Consider the following 20,456-nt stretch of genomic DNA (forward strand, 5'->3'; position numbering starts at 1 on the left):
ATGGATGAAACCCCATTTGAGACCCAGAATAATTGAACTAACGAGAAGACAGATTTTTAAGAGATTATTCAATTATTCAGAGTTCAACATAGAGAGACAAAGAGATGAAAAGTACAGCACCGAGGTTACAAGACACGGAGACGAGTGGGAAGGGACAACGTGAGTCTACCCAAGGTTCCAGAAGACACAGACAGCGGGAAGAGGCAATACTCAGAAATGAAGGGAAATGAACTTCAGAAATGAACTTTCCTGAATTGTTGAAAGATAGGGATCTTTAGCTCTAGGAATCCCAATGAAACTTATGCAGAATAAAGACAAATTTACATGCAGACACATGTAGCCAGAGAGAAGTGACAGACCACAGTATTTGGATTGACAGCCAACTTCTCAGTAGCAACACTCAATGCCAGAGGCTTTGAAACAATGGCTCCAATGGTGTAGACAGATATAAGGAAAGCCACCTTACAAAACTAAGAACAAAATAAAAATATTTCCCCACCCACAAAAAACAAAAACCAAAGTGAAAAAAATCCCTAGAGTGTGCCACCAAGAGTCCCCCACCAAAGGATAACATGGAAGGATTTATTTTAGGCCAAAGGAAAATGACTCCAGATTCACAGAAGAATGGTGAGATGGTGGCTCACTGGGATCTGTAATCCCAGTGATCTGGGAGGCTGAGGCAAGAGAGTCATAAGTTCAAGGCCAGCCTCAGCAACAGAGCAAGATTCTCTGTAACTTATTGAGACTCTGTCTCAAAATTTAAAAATAAAAAAGAACTGGGGCTGAGCTCAGTGGTAAAACACCTCTGGGTTCAATCAGCACCAAAAGAGGAAGAAAAAAGTTGAAAAGATAAAGAGGGAATATACAAAAGTAATTCAACTGATTTCAACTCTCTCCAAGAATCCAATCTATTTCATTTTAGGAAAGAGAGAGACCCTGTCTTTCTTGCTCATTGCTGTATCTCCAGGGTCCAGCACATTCTTGGTTTCAAAGGAAGCTCTCAATAGTCCCTAAAGAGGGAATGGTGAATGAATGACTCTAGGGTTGAGGACAGGGCTTGAGTGGGCAAGTGGCAGGGCAGACCGTGGAGTTAACAAAGCCCCTTCCAACATGGAGGGGAGGAGAGGAAAAAGTGACTGGCACCAGTCTCTAGAAGAATTTATTAAAAAAAAAAAAAGCGACGACACATGCCTGTAATCCCAGCATCTCAGGAAGCTGAGGCAGGAGAATCTCAAGTTCAAGGCCAGCCTCAGCAACTTAGTGAGGCCTTAAGCAATTTGGCAAGACCCTGTCTCTAAATAAAATACAAAAAAAGGGCTGGGGATGTGGCTCAGTGGTTAAGCATCCTTGGGTTCAACCCCTGGTACCCCCCCCAAAAAAACCCCCAAAAACCCAAGAAGCAGAGTCACAGGCATGCCAACTATCTCCAAATCCAAAGACAGAGGCATGTGGAAAAGACTTTGAAAGGCCAGTCTGTGGTTCTATTTGGCAAAGCAGAGATCAGCAGACAGAAGTTCCAGAGAAGCAACATCTATCCCAATGTTAGGAAGAATTTCCCAACAAGTAACAGCCCACATTGGTGTGCAGTGGGCCTGGCTCATGGTCTAATGTCCCTTTTGTCTATGTGGGACAGGAGTCTGTCTGGCATGTACAGGAGTCTCAAACTGTGGACTGCACAGATTCTAATTCTGTCCTACTCTACAGATTCTTTCATTCAACATTCCCTGAAAGACCCATCCAAGTCCCAGATTCCGAAGGTAGAATAAGGAACAAGAGCTCCACTCAGACACTCAGCTCCAAGGCCCTCCCGCGCCCCCTTGGCCACTCCATCACTAAGAAGAGCACATATCCAAGGCTATGCACTAACTCCACCCTCGTTCTGGGACACCCCACTATGACAAGGGATCACAAAAGCATGGTAGAATTTGTTAAAATGAAACTTCCTCCACCTCCTAGGAGGAAGGCAAGCTCACCTTGACTTTGGCAGCAGAGGGCTGAGTTGGGGGCCTGGCTCTGGGGGCTTCTCCTGTGGCCGGCCAGTCATGCTGCTTTCATGCTGCTGGGCTGGGAAGAGGAGACCTGGGTCTGAGGGAAAGGAGAAGAAAAGATCATTTCCTCATTGTTGGCTCTTAGCTTGTCTCTATGGTCCTATGGAGGATGCCACCCGGAAGCCCAGGGAGGTCCCAAGGCTGCCCTTACCCTCAGACAAGGGGAGCGGGCAGAAGTGTGTTGGGCAAACTTCTCCCAAGACCTTTAAGAGGCCCAGTGGGCACTGAGGAATAGGCCACCAAGATGAATTAGACAGATGCAGTCCTTGCTCCCAAGAAGTGGGGAGAGTGCACACGTTTCACTACTATATAATCTGGTAAGTGCTGTGATTTCCCAAAATTCATCCACTACTATCCTCTTTGTTTTATTGGATCACTGCGGCAGCTTAGAAGCACCATAGCATGGGGCTTCTCAAAACTATTCACAATGAAGGTCTATTTTGTTTTAATTTCTCACCCATCATAGATAAATATGCTTCTGAAATCTGATAAAAATGAACTGAAAGAAAAAAATAAAAAGATAATAAACACAAACAGTACTAGCCCACTTTTTCTTTTTTTTTCTTTTTTTGGATGCTGGGGATTGAACCAGAAGTGCTTTTCCACTGAAATACATCCCCACCCCTTTTTTTGTCTTGTTTTGACCAAGTTGCTGAGTGTCTCACCAAGTGGCTGAGGCTGGCTTCAAACTTGTCATCCTCTGTCTCAGCCTCCCAAATCACTGGGATTACAGGTGCACTCCACCACGCCTGGCCAGCCCACTTTTTAAAAATTATTATTTGATAGAACAGACTATTGAGACAAGTCAGAGTGAAGTGGCTAAGTGTCTGCTCGCCGTTTCTGTCCTCCTCTTGTGGATCGTGGCTTAGAAAGCAGCATGAGGACCGCTACGGACACACGCTCAACCTTCCTGGGATGTAATGTGTGGCTGGCGTCTTGGTTCATGGAGGGAGGCCAGAAGTAAAAATGATTTCAAAGTCCCTCTTTGGACTACAGAAAAGTAGTTCAGGGGGTGTCTCTGTGGGAAGAAGAACCACACAAGAACTTTGGGGGAGCGGTGGGGTTGTCTGGAGATGGGTTCAGCTAACAAAGAGTGAGGCTCTGTCCTGGCAGCCTTGTCTACCCTGGCCTTGGACTTCCCAACCCTAGGCTACCTCCCTGCATATGAGAACAAAGAGTCACCTATTAAAATGGATTTGGGACATTTGAGAAAAGAAATCATTTTCAAAATGTCAAGAGGGCTGCTGGTGTTCATTCTGGCTAATGCTCTACAAATGATTTTTTTTTTAATTGAGAAATCCTTTGTCTGTGACAGCCAGCGCCGAGAAAAAAGCCTTTATGTGCCCCCTGCCTGAATGCTTGAGGTACTCCAAGTCATTGTCACCCATCTGGACCTTCAAGAGAAGGTGCTCACGGCTCTAAACTCTCAGCCTTTAAGTAGTTCTTATCTTCAACTGTAGGAGAAGATAACTCTGTAGAGGAAAACTTCCCTTTTCAAAGGATTGTATTTTTTTTTTAAATGCAAACACACAGACACTCACTCCCTGCTTCAAACACTAAATCATCTGCAATTCTGGAGTTTGTTGCTCATGAAATTTTAGCGATAAGCACATCACAAACATTCCTATAGCAACAGAATGTTTTTGAAGCAGTGTCTGCAATGTTACAAAGATTGTATATCATTATCTCTGAATGTTGGCGGAAGAGAAGGTTATGGGGGAAAACTGTTTATGTACAAATAAGTCAAGATGGCAGCTGGCAACTGAGTCACAGACCTCACTGGGGACCAAATCACAGCAGGTTGGAAGCAGGAATGTACTCAGTTTCTAGGAATAAACTCACCGTCCTTGCCCTCAACGTATGAAAATAACTGGCCAGGCTCCCCGGAAGCAGCCCGAGTCCCTGGAGCTACTGGTTTCATAGATAAGAGTCACTTTTATTCCTTATTCACCCAGTGTCAGGTATAGGGATAGACTCTAGGGTTCTAAAGATGGATTCTTCTTCAAAGAGGCTCAAGAGAGACATATACTCATATCATTACTACCTCCCCCCATTTCCTACAAGAAGAAAAGATTATTGGCTAGAGTGAAGGCAAAGAAAATAAAACTAGCTCAATCCATCCAATCAATGGCTCCATTCACCTCTCTGAAGTCAACTGGGTACCTAAATTGTACTAGGCAAGCACGAGGCACTGGGCCTTCAAGAGTCACGTGAGGGCTGGGGCTGGAGCTAAGTGGCAGAGTGCTCGCCCAGCAGCGTGAGGCACTGGGTTCAATCCTTAGCACCACATAAAATAAATAAAACAAAGACTTTCTGTCCATATACAACTACAAAGAAAAAAAAAGAGTCACATAAGATCAATGTGTTCCCTGCCTTCATGGGGCTTAGAGTCTAGTGGGGGAGGTTAACATTAACAGATCAGAAATTAAAAATAACCCTATCATATAATGGAGACTGGCATGGAAAAGGGTCAGTATGTTTCCTGAGTTAGTTTTTAATTTAAGCCCTAAGAATCAATTAGTGAAGCCAAGAAGGCAGGGCAAGAGGGAAAGGACAGCTTGTAGGACCACATTGGTTCCTGATCTTACCTCATGCTCCAGTCACTGTGGTAGTCAACACAGTCATTAAAGTGTTTTTTTGTTTCTTTGTTATAAAGGCACCCAAGAAGTTACCTTGGAAAATAATTAATTTCTCCCTCTTCCTAGGCTGGCATAAGGCATCCAAAATTGGGGCCAACTGCCCTCCTTTTTCAAGTTTTAGGATTCTTATCCATATTTTTTTCTTTCCTGCAACAGTGGCAACTTGGTTAAATTCTATTTGGCCAGGGGTAAAATCAGTCAATGCTGAAATAAAACTGACAGGGAGTGTGGGTTTGGGGACGTGGCTGGGCATCCTATTAATAAAATTATTGCTGGAGCAGCCTCACATGGAAGATACCGTAAGAAGGTCACAGAATTTCAAGCAGAGAACATGGGCTTTGCAGCTAAGAGACCTGGACTCGGAGCTGGACCTGTCCTCACTGGCTCCATGGCCTCGTTCCTCTTCTGGAAAATGGGGCCGGCAGTGCCAGGGGTCTCCAGGGGTAAAGAGAACACAGGTCCACACTGAGGTGCTCCGTGCTCACTGGCTCCCTGGCTAAGTAGCAGCCATTATTGCCACTCCACCAGTGGGCAGGGCAACCACGTCTCTCCTTTCATGTGAAAATCATCAGGAACCCAAAGGATGGCCCATCAGTCCTGGAGCAGCTTGGCAAGGGTGAAGGGCAGACATCTCTGACCAGGGGTCCTGATGACTCACCCTTTCTTGGTCTCCATCCTCAAGCTTCCTCAGCCCTGTACCGACAGATCCCAGCCAATCCAGATACCACCTGGGGGGGCTCCCAGTGCTCCACCCAGGAGCTCAGGGCTGGAACACCTGGGTTCTAGTTCCAGCTCCAGTTCCCCCACTCAGGACAAAGGTCCCCAGGGACAAAGGGCCAAATCCAGATGGTGAAGGAGGTGGAACAGCTAATACATTCTGAAGGCCAAGCATGGTGCTGCGACTTCCCAGTTGGGGCCTCTAACAGTTAAAACAATCTTGCAGGGGACTGGGGTGGTGGCTCAGTGGTAGAGCGCTTGCCTAACATGGGTGAGGCACTGGGTTTGGTTCTCAGCACCACATATAAATAAATAAATAAATAAAATAAAATAAAATAAAGGTATGTGTCCATCTACAACTAAAAATATTTTTTAAAAAATCTTGCAGAATCCCCATGGGGATCACCATTTTACAGGTGACTTGCCCAAGGCCACATAACTGTCTTAAAGCCCAAAGTCCTTCCTTTCTACCCCATCGCCACACCTCCTTATGGGAATCTTGCTCATCTTCCCACACGACCACTGAGGAAACGCCCAGAAGGCTGTGTGACTCCAAGGGCCCACAGCCTGCAAGCCACCAGGAAAGGCCCAAGTTCCACACTGCTGTCCGAGCTTCAGGTTCCCTTCTGCACCATGGCGGTGACAGAAGCTCCCTCAGAGTGAAGGCGAAATGAAGAGGGAAACAATCAACATACAGAAACAGGCGCAGAGGGGCTGGGGATGTGGCTCGGGACCAAAGCCACGACCTGGCCTGGTGAGGCCCTGGGTTCCATCCCCAACACCACAAATAAATACATAAATAAATTTAAAAGCTGGGCACACAGAAGCTCAAATCAAAGAGGAAGGGTTCCCCTGAGCCGCAAGACTGCAGGAATGAAGAGAACAGCTCACTTCCCATCGGCCAGGGGAGGGAGGGACATGGGATACAGACCACGGGCTTCTGAAAGGGGAAGCAGGACCAAATGAAGCATGAAGAAGTCCCTCCATGCCACCCACACTAAATCAGAAATGGGCACAGATTTTAAAAAGAAAAAGGGGTGGTGGGGGAGGGGAGAAAAACAAGGAGGAGAAGGAGAAAAATATTAAATGTGAAACAGGATCTACAGCGCACCTATGAAACAGTGCTCAGGGTGATCAGTGCAATGAGCAACCTGAGACGCCAGCCACTTGAGGACCATCCCCTGTCAAGTGAGCGCTCCTCTGTGGAGAGGATGGAAGGACATCTAATTTTTTTTGGAGGGGAGGGTACCAGGGATTGAACCCAGGGTGGCTTAACCACTGAGCCACGTCCCCAGCCCTTTTGATTTGTTTAGAGACAGTCTTGCTAAGTTGCTGGGACTGGCTCTAACTTGGGATCCTCCTGCGTCTGCCTCCCAAGCTGCTGCGATTACAGGTGTGTGCCACGTGCCTGGTATGGACATCTGATGTTCAAGGGAGACCCAGAAACTTTTTAATATGAGGACAACTCCTAGCATCTCTCTTCTTTTGATCCTATACCCTACCCTGTTCCACAGAAACTGAGAAAAGAACAATTTTTATGCACTAGAGAAAAAGGGCCCCAGCTAGGCCTCCTGAGATATAGGCAGATACAGCCTTCCTGCATCTGCTCATTCAAGAGTACGGACGGCTGGGCCTTTCACATCAATATCAGAGCCTCTCGAACACCTAGAGTTTGTCAAGACGAAATCACTCAGAGGCCAACAGTGGATGGCAGACACGCTCTATTCTTAACCTCAAGCCTCTCACCTTGCTCACTACTCCAACCAGCTTATCTTTCAGGTCTTGAGATACCTGAAGCTCTTTCCTACTGCAGGACCTTTGCACATGCTGGCCTCTCTGGCTAGGATGTTCCTTTCTTAGCTCTCTCATTAACATCTGTTCATATTTCAGGTTATAGCATCTGTGAGTTGTCTCCAACTCCCCCAAAGCGGGTACCAGCACTTATCACAGGTGCAATCAGTTATTTATGGGATTAACCTGTTGGTCTCCCCATTTGGATCATAAGCTATGATAAGGCAGAGACTATGTCAGGTATTTTTCACCACTCTCCACTGGCCCAGCACAGCATCTGTCCTGATGGTACCTCAGATGCATCTGGGAAGCTTTAAAAGGCAGATGCCTGGGTCACACCACAAACCTGTTCCACCAGGGTGTTCAGAGCCTGCCAGGTGGCCATACTGTGGCCAAGGCTGAGAACCTCTGACTTAAGAAGAGGCCTTGGCTTGTGTCCTAGAGCAGCCTGTGGTGGCTCAGGGAGTTCAGTAGGACCTTGCGGCCTTTGCCTGTGCATACAATGTATCACTTCACTGCTGTTTTCCACCTCAGAGATTAATTCTGAGGAAATTCTGGAAGAGGGAAACAAGATCCTCATTGTTCACGGGAATACTACTCCTCTCAGTAGGTGCCCCGTGCGGCCTCTCCCCCAACCCCTTACCCTGGCCAGTCACCTTCACCCTCAGAGCCACAAGACTAGCCTGACACATTTACTGATACAGCCTTAATCTCTAATTTTTAATTAAAATAAGTCTGGCTATCCTACACAGTAACACTTCAAATTTCACATTACATTTTATCAAAACAGGAGAGTTCAAAGGCAGTTCATGCTGGGCCCGGCCCTGCAGGCCAGCCCCAGGCGGACAGGTAGAGACATTTCCCATGAGGAGATTTCTCAAGGGGGGGGGGCATATGCACTGACCAGACTTTCCGAGGACAAACCAAGAGGGCACTGTCCCTTCCTCCCCAGTTTCCTCCCCAGAAACCCTCACTAACGAGGACGAGCCAATGTGTCAAGAAATCTGCTACTGAAACACACAAGAAGTAATAATTCCAGGTCCCTGACCCATTCCCAGCCCAAAAGACCTGTGAGAGCAAGTCCCAGGACACTGGGAGAAGGAGGCTCAGTCAGCAAAAGGAAGGGTGTGCTCTCGCCAAGGCCACACTGCTCCACATTTAGTGTCCATGGAGAGGAACTTTACACCCTTCACACCCACCAGACTGGCCACAGTCAAAGAAAGGAAACCAGTGAAGGACTGGAACCCTTGCCCATCCCCATATGGAAATGTTGCAGCCACTGTAGAAAACGCTTTGGGGCCTGGAAATGGCAAACACATGTGACCCAGCAATCCTGCTCTCAGGCATATGCTCCCAAGAACTAGAAGGTGGTTAGACACTGCCACCAGTTATTAGTCACGACAGCCAAACAGGTGGAAATGACCCAAATGTCCACTAACACACAACGGACTGTTTTTCAGCCATAAGAAGGAACTGAATATTGGCATAGGCAAAGACACGGATGAACCTTGAAACACTGTATTAAGTGGAAGAAGTCACACACAAAGGGAGACATTCTTGTATGATTCCTTTTATCTGGAATATTCAGAGCAGGTAAGTCCACGGGGAGGGAAAGCAGATCAGAGGTTGCCAGGGGCTGGGGAAGGGAATGGGAAGTGATGGCTAACCAGTCAGGGGTTTCCTTTCCAGGAGATGCAAATGCACTGGGGCCAGGTAAGGTGACACACATTTATGATCCCAGCAACTCAGGAGGCCGAGGCAGGAGGATCGCAGGTTTAAAGCCAGCCTCAGTAACTCAGCAAAACCCTGTCTATAAATAAAATATAAAAAAGGGCTCAGGATGTGGCCAAGTGGTTAAGCGCACTTGGGTATTAAAAAAAAAAAAAAGCCTTGGAACTAGGCTGAGGTGACATTGCAAAGCTCTGTGAATGCACCACTTTTGTCCTCTAAGATAGCCAACTCCAACATCATTCTAAATGGAGAAAAATTGAAAGCATTCTGCTAAAAACTGGAACAAGACAGGGATGCCCTCTTTCACCACTTCTATTTGACATAGTTCTTGAAACTCTAGCCAGAGCAATTAGACAGACAAAAGAAATTAAAGGGATACAATAGGAAAAGAAGAACTCAAATTATCACTATTTGCCAATGACATGATTCTATACCTAGAGAGTCCAAAGAATTCCACCAGAAAACTTCTAGAACTAATAAATGAATTCAGCAAAGTAGCAGAACATAAAATCAACATCCATAAGTCAAAGGCATTTCTGTACATTAGTGACAAATTCTCTGAAAGAGAAACTACGAAAACACCCCATTTACAATAGCCTTAAAAAAAGGAAATAAAATACTTGGGGATCAACTTAATTAAAGAGGTCAAAGACCTCTACAATGAAAACTAGAACGTTAAAGAAAGAATTTAAAGAAGACCTTGGAAAGTAGAAAGACCTCCCTTGTTCTTGGATAAGCAGAATTAATATTGTCAAAATGACCATACTACCAAAAGCATTATACATATTTAATGCAATTCCAATCAAAATCTCAATGACATTCCTCAAAAAAAAAAAAAAAAAACACAGATAAAGCAATCATGAAATTCATCTGGAAAAATAAGAAACCCAGAATAGCCAAAGCAATCCTTAGCAAGAAGAGTGAAGCAGGTGGCATTTTCATAATACCAGACCTTAAACTATACTAAAGGGCAATAGTAACACAACAGCATGATATTGGCACCAAAACGGGACTTGTAGACCAATGGTACAGAATAGAGGACAATAAGAAAAACCCATATAAATACAGTCATACTAGACAAAGGCGCCAAAAATATATATTAGAGAAAAGATAGCCTCTTCAACAAATGGTGCTGGGAGAACTGGAAAGCCATATGCAGCAAAATGAAATTAAGCCCCTATCTCTCACCATGCAGAAAACTCAACTCAAAGTGGATCAAGGACCTAGGGTAGGAAGGATGGTGGAATGAGATGGACATCATTACATGTATGAAGACAAGAATGGTGTGACTCTACACCTAAGAGAGGAAAAAGTAGGCCCAAATCTCCATCATGTCAGATTAGGCCCCAACTTCCTTAACAAGACTCCTATAGTGCAAGACATAAAATCGAGAATCAATACATGGGATGGGTTCAAACTGAAAAGTTGCTTCTCAGGGAAAAAAAAAATCAGTGAGGTGAAGAGAGAGCCTAAGAATGGGAACAAATTTTTACACATGCATATCAGATAGAGCATTAATCTCCAGAGTATATAAAGAACTCAGAATGCTAAACACACACATACACACACACAGACACACACACAAAAAAAACCCCACCAAATAACCCAATCAGTAAATGGGCCAAGGACCTGAACAGACACTTCTCAAAAAATGATATCCAATCAAATCAACAAATATATGAAAAAATGTTCATCATCTCTAGCAACTAGAGAAATGTAAATCAAAACTACTCTAAGATATCATCTCACTCCAGTCAGAATGGCAGCTATTATGAAGACAAACAACAATAAGTGTTGGTGAGGTTTGGGAAAAAGGCACACTCCTACATTGCTGGTGGGACTGCAAATTGGTGCACTCAATATGGAAAGCAGTATGGAGATTCCTTGGAAAACTGGGAATGAAACCACCATTTGACCCAGCTGTCCCATTCCTTGGTTTATACTCAAAGGACTTAAAAACAGTATACAACAGTGACATACCCACATCAATGTTTATAGCAGCACAATTCATGATAGCTAAATTGTGGAACCAACCTAGATGCCCTTCAATAGATAAAAGATAAAGAAACTATGGTTTGTATACACAATGGAATACTACTTAGCATTAAAAGAGAATAGAATCATGGTATTTGCAGGTAGATGGGTGGGGATAGAAAAGATATGCTAAGTGAAATAAGCCAATCCCCAAAAACCAAAGGCCAAAAGTTTTCTCTGACAAATGGATGCTGATCCATAATGGGGGTAGGATGCTGATCCATAATGGGGGTAGGGGAAAGCATGGGAGGAAGGGAGGAACTGTGGATAGGGCAAAGGGAAGGGTGGGGAAGGGAGAGGGTGTGGGGGTAGGAAAGATGGTGGAATGAGATGGACATCATTACCCTAGGTACATGTATGAAGACAAGAATGGTGTGACTCTACTTTATGTACAACCAGAGACATGAAAAATGTGCTCTACATGTGTACTATGAGTTGAAATGCATTCTGCTGTCATGTACAACAAATTAGAATAAACAAATTTAAAATAAAAAGATAGCCAACTGTTAATTGTATGCTATATAAATTTTACCCAAAGTTTAGAAAAATGAATGAAGCTTCTTGGTCCCCACCATGAGAAACTGATTCAATCCTGGGCTGGGCACTAGGACCTGTTTTTCAAAAGAATATCCTTCTTGATTCTGGGATGTGTGGTTCTTAGACATACTCCAAAAGGCAGGAAAAAAAATGTCTTTACTTCAGACAAGTCAATAAAAACCGGTGCTATTTACTGAGTGTGATGTTCGTGTCAGGCACTAGGCTTGGTACTTTCCAATACACTGTCTCAAAGTCTCAGTTCAAGGTCAGGATGCACTCTGTTCTGTTTTACAGCTGAGGAGATGGAGGCTCAGAGAAGTTAAGTCAACTGCCTAGGGCACCCAGCTGATTAACAGATTCAAACCAATATGTGTCTGATACTATGCCATTTTGACCTTAACAAGCTCTTCCAGGTGCCAGAAATGTCATTTCTGTATTATAAAGTTCAAGCATCTCTAATGTGAATATCTGAAATGCCTCAAAATCCCAAACTCTGGGGTTATCAATGACATCACAAATGGAAATTTCCATACCAAAATATTTTGTTTCATGCACAAAATTATTAAAAATATTGTATGAAACTGTTTTCAAGCCCTGTGTATAAAGCATATATGAAACAAATGAATTTTGTGTTTAACATGGGTCCCAGCCCCAAGATTTCTCATTATGTATATACAAATATTCCAAAAATCATCTGAAATCCAAAAGACTTCTGGTCCCAAGCTTTTTAAGTAAGGGATACTCAACTCGTATGCACAAAAATGCTCCTTAGAGACCAAGACCATTTTACTCCAAGTGTGGTCTCAGTATCCCCCAAGGATTTATGGAAACTTTCAGTCTTCACCCCATTTGCTGATTCAGACTCTGCTAAGGGGAATAATCCATGTGCTGAACTGTGACCATCACTAGTCTAGAGACCACCACTGGCTATTTAAATTAAAATTAAACTCAGTTCTTCCGTTACACTAGCCATGTGTTCTAGCTTTTTTGCCACTATGACTAAAAGATCTGACCAGAACAATTGTAGAGGAGGAAAAGTTTAATTTAGGGGCTCACAGTTTGAGAGATCTTAGTCCACAGATGGCTGGCTCCATTCCTTGGGGCTTGAGGTGAGGCTGAACATCATGGCGGAAGAGTATGGTAGAGGGAAGCAGCTCACATCATGATCAGAAAGCAGAAAGAAAGAGACTCCCATTCGCCAGATGCAAATCTATACCCAAAGCCACGTCCCAATTCCCCCCTCCTACAGCCACACCCACCACTTCAGTTACCACTCAGTTAATCCCCATTAAGGGATTAAGTCACTGATTGGGTTAAGACTCTCACAATCCAATCATTTCTCCTCTGAACCTTCTTGTGTTGTTTCACACATGAGCTTTGGAGAGACACCTCACATCACATCCAAACCAGAGTATGTTTGAAGATGCCTGATAGCCTCGTGTGGCTGAGCTGCTGCCACTGTGGGTAGCACAGAGTAGAGTGTGCTCATGGGGGCAGAGAGCTCAGCAGGACAGAGCTCTTCAGAGGAGGGCAGCTGAGCCAGGCGCTGTGGACACTGCAGGTGGATCCTGCTTTGTTACAGAAGGGCACCCTGTACAGAGTGGAGCAGTGGTTCTCATCCAGGGGTGCTTGGCAATGTCTGGGCCATTTTGGTTGTCACTGTTGGGGGTTCTATGAGTGACATCTAATGGACAGGAGCCAGGGGTGCTGCTCAACATGGTGAAAGGCACAAAAGGATCCCCACAACAATGAATGACCAGGTCAAAAATGTCAGTCGTGCTGAGGGCTGAGTAACATTGCCTTGGAGAAATCAAGAAACGTGGTCAGCCTTAGTGAAAGTGGTAGCAGGAGATTCATGAAACCAAAGCGCCCCAACCTTTGCCAAACTCAGAACCCTGAGAAGCTACTGTCTAAGCAAAAGGATGCCTATTTTTGCCAAGAATTCATAGTATGAAGTCCTGGTTTCTAGAGTAATCGAGCTCATTACTAAAATGAAGTCCCCATGCTTTCAAATTCCAAGGACTCAAGAGAGAACGGAATTCATTTTTGGCATTGGGGTGTGGAATGTGTGGTAACTTCTGCATAGAGATCATAACCTGCTGCAGGTCAGATGCAGACAGATCATCCATTGATTCACTGAGAAGCATTTACTTAGCACCTATTACATGTTGGGTGCCCTTCTAGTATTGGAAACACAGCAGTAAACAAAAGGTCCCTGTCCTTGTGCAGATGGCATTCTAGTGAGGGGATCAACAGCCCACAGGTAAACAAACGCAGCAGCTGGGTTATTAAGGAATATAAAGCAGGAACTGAGGAGTGATGGGTGGGGTCTATCTGAGGTCACCTAAGGAGGTGGCCTCTGGGCAGAGACCTGAGACTGAACTAGGTGACTGAGGGAGGGGAGAAAGTCACAGGCAGAGAAACAGAATGCTGAGCCCTTCAGAGGAATGAGCTTAAGGAGGGGGCAAGCAGGTGAAGTCAGCGAGGTGGGGAGGGCCAGAGAGCCATGGGGGACTGTGGGCAGAGAAGAGCTAGGGTCTGAGGAACTTGCCACAGAGCTTAAACGACAGGAGGGCAAGGGTTTTAAAGGCAAGACCATACCCAATGGACTTAAAATCAGCATATTACAGTGATGCAGCCACATCAATGTTTATAGCAGCTCAATTCACAATAGCTAAGCTATGGAACCATCCTAGGTGCCCTTCAATAGATGAATGGATAAAGAAAATGTGGTACATATACACAATGGAATATTACTCAACCTTAAAGGAGAATGAAATTATGGCATTTGCAGGTAAATAGATAGAACCAGAGAACATCGTGCTAAGTGAAATAAGCCAATCCCAAAAAAATCAAAGGCCGAATGTTTTCTCTGATAAGAGGATGCTGATCCATAATGATGGGAGGGTAGGGAAGAATGAAGGAACTTTGGATTGTGCAAAAGGCAATGAGGGGAGGGGTAGGGCTGTGGGGACGAGAAGGACAGTAGAATGAGACAGATATTATTAATCTATATATGTATGATTACACTGCTGGTGTGACTCTGCACCATGTTCAGCCAGAGGAAGGAGAAGTTGTGCTCCATTTGTGTGCAATGTGTCAAAATGCATTCTAGGGCTGGGATTGTGGCTCAGTGGTAACATGCTTGCCTAGCATGCATGAAGCAATGGGTTTGATTCCAGCACCACATACAAATAAATAAAATAAAGGTCTGTCAACAACTAAATATATATATATATATATATATATATATATATATATATATATATATATGCATTCTATTGTCATGTATAACTAATTGGAAAGAAGAAGAAGAAAGAAGAAAGAAGGAAGAAGAAGAAAGAAGGAAGAAGAAGAAAGAAGGAAGAAGAAGAAAGAAGGAAGAAGAAGGAAGGAGGAGGAAGGAGGAAGGAGGAAGGAGGAAGGAGGAAGGAGGAAGGAAGAAGGAGAAGAAGAAGAGAAGGCGGCAGACCAGTAGAATAGAAGAAGGGGGTCAGGGAGAGGGAGGTGAGGGAAAGGGAAGATACTGGGGAATGAAGTTGATCAAATTATCCTGTTTTATTGTGTACATGTATGAATATATTATAAGAAATCCCACTGTTATGTATAATTATAATGCACCAATAAAATGGGGGGGGGGCAAGACGAGTTACAAGGCTCCCGCAGACTTCGTGGCAAGGATGGTGATGGCTTATTATTAATTAATTAACCAAATCATTAATATTAACACTCATTCTCTACTTGGTCAATGCTATTAATATTCTATTTCAGATACATCATGGGGAGACCAAGTGTCATGTTCAAGCAACTTCTACAGGGAAATGCATCCTGCATTCCAAATGATCAACCTGAAACCTTCCCCATCAGTCTCAGTTTGAAGTTGAGGAGCATGTGGAAAGGGAAGGGAAGGGAGTCGGGGTGAGCGAGGAGCTCCAAGAACGGGCAACAGCCCCCAATGGCACCAGGAGGAGAGCAGTGTGCGGGGGCCATCCTGGCATCGCTCTTTCCAGGACGCTTGGGCAGCAGATGGATGGGCCCCAGCTGCTGGAGGCAGACAGGAGGAGGGCCACCTCTCTCAGAGGAGAGCCACCTCTCTCAGAAGGACTGCACCACAGCTGCCATCCAAAGATTGCCAGGGAGGGTTCTGTAAGAGCCTCTGCAGTTTCTGAGGTTTCAGGGCACCACAGGGTTATCATCAGATTTACAGTGGAATAACCTACTAGTGCCCCTTCCTATATGCAGGACACTGGGCATGTCACCCACTCTCCCTGGACCTTGGCATGCTCCCCTGAAAAATGGAAACAGCAGCCCTGCTTCCCCAGACTGGTCATGGTGGGTCAAACAGATGACAGTTGTGCTGAGTGGGTGACCATTTGTGATCCACGTGGACATCTGCACCTTCTGGAGCAGACAAAGAGCCTGCCATGGCCCATGGGGATGGCTCAGTAGGAGGCAGCTCTATCCTCCAGCAACACATGGGCAGTGGGGTCCCCCATATGAAGTAGGTCCCACTAAGTTTTCTTCTTCTCAGATCCCGGAGGCCACTGCCCAGATCATTTCCTTGCCTTTAGATTAGAGCCACTAGCCTCTGCAAATCCCTCTTGTCACCTATAGCTTACAGTGTTGACCCTGAGGGACTGTGTCCTCTGCTCATCTCCAGACTGGCCACAGGCCTGATGTTTCTGCTAAAGCTGAAAAAGATGGTGAGAAAGAGGCAGAGGGGGGGAACCGAGCAGGGTCTGCCTTCCGCAAGGCCTTCCTTCCAGCCCTTTCTTCCTTCCTCCACTGGACACCAGGCTGCAAGACCAAAAGAAAACCAGGAGGGGTGGAGGGCCGGGACACCCACTCCTGACCCCGAGATGGCCTGGGGCTCGGCTTCTCCCCAGTGCTTCCCAAGGAACATCTAGAAGAGAGGCCCCAGCTGTGAGTCATCTGAAGCAGAGAGGAGACCTTGTAAAAATAACTCCAAGTATGAGGCCCCTCTATTCACACAATTCACGATACAAAGAACAAAAAAGCAGGGCAGGAAGCAGAGGAGGAAAGTGTCGTTCATATCAGGTTCCTTCACATGACAACCAGCCAGGAGCTCACTCTGCTGAGCCCGTCCCCTCCCCTTTCCTTGGCGCAATTACATAAGCAGAGAGAGGGTCTCCCCTGCACTCTTCTGGCCCCCACCCTGCTCTCCTGTTCCTGGTAACCACTGACAGGATGAAATAGGCCCAGGCTGTGCTCTTGCCTGGCCTATCTGCCCTGGGACAGGGAATTCCTTGAAGATACAGGAGACTCTGTGGAGCCCCAGGGTGGAATTTTTGGCATTGTGACCATGGGAGGGAGGCCAGAAGGGCTGGCCAGGTCCCCCATGGCATATGTGGTGGGACTTCCTTGAAAGAACTTGGGAGTTTAAAATGTTAGAAAAACTGGACTCCACAGCCTGGGGGCTCCATGGGTTTGGACACTCCTGGTCAAATTCAGGGTTTCCTGGGCTCTAAGGCGGGTGGTGCTGCCGACTCCCCTGCTCTCTGCTTTCTGGGAGACCTGGTCTTCAAGTGCAGGGGGGTAAGGCCAGGGGTTTTTGAAACAAGAGTCCTACAACAGGAAAAGCAAAGTGATAACAGGAATAAGGAGGGATGAGAAATTTTTTTTAAAATAAAGATCCTGGTAGTGCCCGCCTGTCATCCCAGTGGCTTGGGAGGATCACAAGTCAGAGGCCAGCCTCAGCAACTTAGAGAGGTGCTAAGCAACTCAGTGAGACCCTGTCTCTAAATAAAATACGAAATAGGGCTGGGGGTGTGGCTCAGTGGTCGAGTGCCCCTGAGTGCAATCCTTGAGTTCAATTCTCTGGTTTACTGACTAAACCAGAGAATCAGAAATAGAATAAGGTGAGCTGGTCACAGAGGGTGCCTAGGAAAGGCTTTGGCAAGGAGGCGTCAGCGCAGCTGAGACTTAAATGAGTGTCATGTGAAGACCTAGAAGTGAACACTCCAAGCAAAGGGGACTGAAATAGGATGTGCCTGTGTGCGTGGCAGGTGCACAGTGGGTGGCAGCCTGGCACTCCATGGTGTAAGGTAGTGGTTCTCCATCTGGAGTGATTCTGCCCTCTGGAAGACACCTGGCAGTGTCTGGAGGCATTTTGGGGTCACACCTGGGGAACTGCTATTGGCATCCAGCGGGCAGGGATGCTGCTACACACTTCACAATGCACAGGCAGTTATCTGGCCCACAGTGTCTACAGTGCCAGGGCTGAGAAACCCGGATACAGAGTTTATGAGTAAGGGAAAGAAGTTTGTGCACTCCCAGAGGCACACGCTGAGGACCTACTAATGCCTTGTGCATGCCAGAGTGTGAGCCTGACTCATGGCAGAGGATCCCATCCGGGGCCAGAGTATGTGTGCTGGGATGAAAGGGAATGGGGTTAGGATGGGCTCTCAGCTGGGATGAAGTCACTCCAACCTAACGCGGAGCTAAGAGGGAGCTCCCAGAACAGAGACAAAGGAGGTCAAGTGCAAGTGGCTGTGGAGGCTGTCTTCAAGCACACAGATGCCACAAACGGCCGTTTTCTTGCAGCTGATGCCTTGAAAAACTCAAGACAGGGCCTTGGATCCAAGTGTCACAGTGAAGGGGGCTAAGGGCACAGCTCTGGTAAGTGTGGATGGCACAGTTGAGGCCATGTGTAGACAGCTCAGGGCTCAGGAATGAAATCGCCAGGAGAAACACAGCCTGGGCTGAACAGGAGGGGCTTGAGTCCAAGTAATGTAGGAAGAGGCCATCAAACCTAACCACATAATGCCTGGAGGGTGCCAACGAGGAACCCAGAGGTGCTAGGAAGTAGGAGGCTGTTTCAGTATGACCTCAGATTTGCTGACTGTCACAGAGTGTGTTGTTTTCTGCTCCGCTGGGGACGGTGGCACTTAAGAGGTCAGGCCACCTGGCTACTGGCCAACCTGACAACACTTCAGATTGCAAGCTATTCCCAAAGTCAAGTCAGTCCACAGGTCTGGGGAAGTGGCTGAGATGACCCATGAGTGACAGGAGCTCACCCCAAGGCTGCCCCTCCTCCTCACCTACTGATAGTCTCATTGACCCACCCGAGAGGCTGGGCTCACCTAGTTAGAAAGAGAATCTAGAAGAGATCCTCATCATTTAGAACTGAGATACAATTCTCAGCACAGAAGCAGGACCGCGTCCTTTCCTGGTCTCTACCCGAAGAAAAAATTCTACTCTGGAGGGAGAGAGGAAAAGAGCGGCTGCCTCGAACTTTGTTTCAACAGAACTTCTGATGGCATCCTTGGGTCCTCATTTGTGTGTGCACTTTTAAACACACTCTAGTTAAGGTCATAGTGTATACACAATTTTGTATCCTGCTTAGAGTGCAAGCATTTTGCCATATTATTAAAAGCTCTTTGTAAATATTGGTTTCAACCACTTAATACAACCCATTGAAAACTGGGGTGCATCTCTGCCATAGCATGGATCTTAACTGTCCTCCAAAGCCCATGTATTAAAGACATGGCCGCCAGATAGGCAGGACTGGGAGGTGGTTTAGAGGTGGGGCCTAGTGGGAGGTCTTTTGAGTCATGGGGGATAGTGGGACCCTGGTCCCTCCCTTCCACCTGGGTTCCCAGCCATGAGGTAAGTGGTTTTGTTCTGTCATTTGCTTCCTCCATGATGTTACTACAGGCCCAAAACAATGGTGCCATTAGATTAAGGACTGACACCTTTAAAACTGTGAGCCAAAATCAACCTTTTTTCTTCATAAGTTAATCATCTCAAGTATTTCTTATAGTGATGGGAACATAACTAACTCAGAGTCCCATTGCCTCCTAGGATTTATTTCAAATAATACAAGTATTTTCAAGCCAACCCCCAGCAGTAAATACGAGAATTGTCACCATTTTCTGAGTACTTACTACTGTGTGTCGGGCATTTCCCCACCACACTGAGTGGCTGTGGGGATGGCTTAACACTGGACTGTCGCATGAAAAATTTATTCCTCTTCTTCACCCTGGGACCGCTACACTTGGAGGAGGGTCAGTTTCCACTCTTCCTACTCAAACACCAGAGTCTAACCCTCCTGTTTCAGGTGAGAGAAAGCTCTGGATTTCTAGTTAGACACTGGAAAGGAAGGAATGGGGAGTAGGCCTCCAGAAGCAGAGGCAATGTGTACAACCTTAAAGTTCCAGAATGGTCATCAGGTCTAGGGATACTCAGGGGTTGCTCCATGACAGCCTGTAAGCCAACCAGCCATGTGTTGATACATATAAAGCTTTATCGGAACACCACCGTGCCCATTCATCTGTGTACTGTCTATGGCTGCTTTGAGCTACACCAAGAGCAGAATTGAAAAGTTGAGTAAATGTGATAAAGACTATATGGTCTGCAAGCCCAAACTATTTAGTATGTAGCTTTGTAAGACAAAGTTTGCTGACTCTTGTGTTTGGAAGTCAACCCTCCTCCAAAATCTGCTCTCCTCCTTATTTAACCAAGAAGTGTCACTAAAAAGCAGTTGTCCAGTCATGGACCACATTCCTCAGCTCCTCTTGCAGCGAGGTGGGACTCCCTTGACTAGTTCTTACCAACAGAATATGGACCAAGGAATGTGTGTCACAGTTGGGCCAAGTGATACTGAGTAGGTGAAGCCTTCTCTGTGTTCCATTTCCTTTCCATCTGAATGCAGAGGACTTGTGGGCCAGGGGCAGCATTTCTAAATCTTTGTTTCATTATTGTTCTAAGGAGCTGTCTTAGACATTGTTTCCTCCATTAAATTTCAATACTACAGGTATACTCTATTTGCTTATATGTCATTATTCTGTGTTTTATTCAGCAAAATATAAGATTTTTCAGCCTCCAATATTTTTACCTCTTTGGGAGTGCTACTGCCCCCCATAGGAGATGCAAGGTCACAAGATGCAAGGCACCTGGGTCTCTAAAAGTACATGGTGGAGGAAGCCAATCACAACCA

General features: G+C 45.8%; 1 protein-coding gene across 10 annotated transcripts in view; it reads right to left on the bottom strand.

Moving 5' to 3' along the window:
- TRERF1 (transcriptional regulating factor 1) overlaps positions 1–20,456 on the bottom strand; it is a 220,155-nt gene that overhangs the window by 67,110 nt on the left and 132,589 nt on the right. For all 10 annotated transcript variants that reach the window (XM_081296691.1, XM_081296690.1, XM_081296698.1 and 7 more), the window contains exon 4: positions 1,974–2,085. The gene's annotated coding sequence lies outside the window, so the exon portion shown is untranslated. The remainder of the gene's footprint in view (positions 1–1,973; positions 2,086–20,456) is intronic.

Source organism: Spermophilus citellus (genome assembly GCF_964194105.1).
Source record: "Spermophilus citellus genome assembly, chromosome: 5".
Taxonomy (NCBI): domain Eukaryota; kingdom Metazoa; phylum Chordata; class Mammalia; order Rodentia; family Sciuridae; genus Spermophilus; species Spermophilus citellus.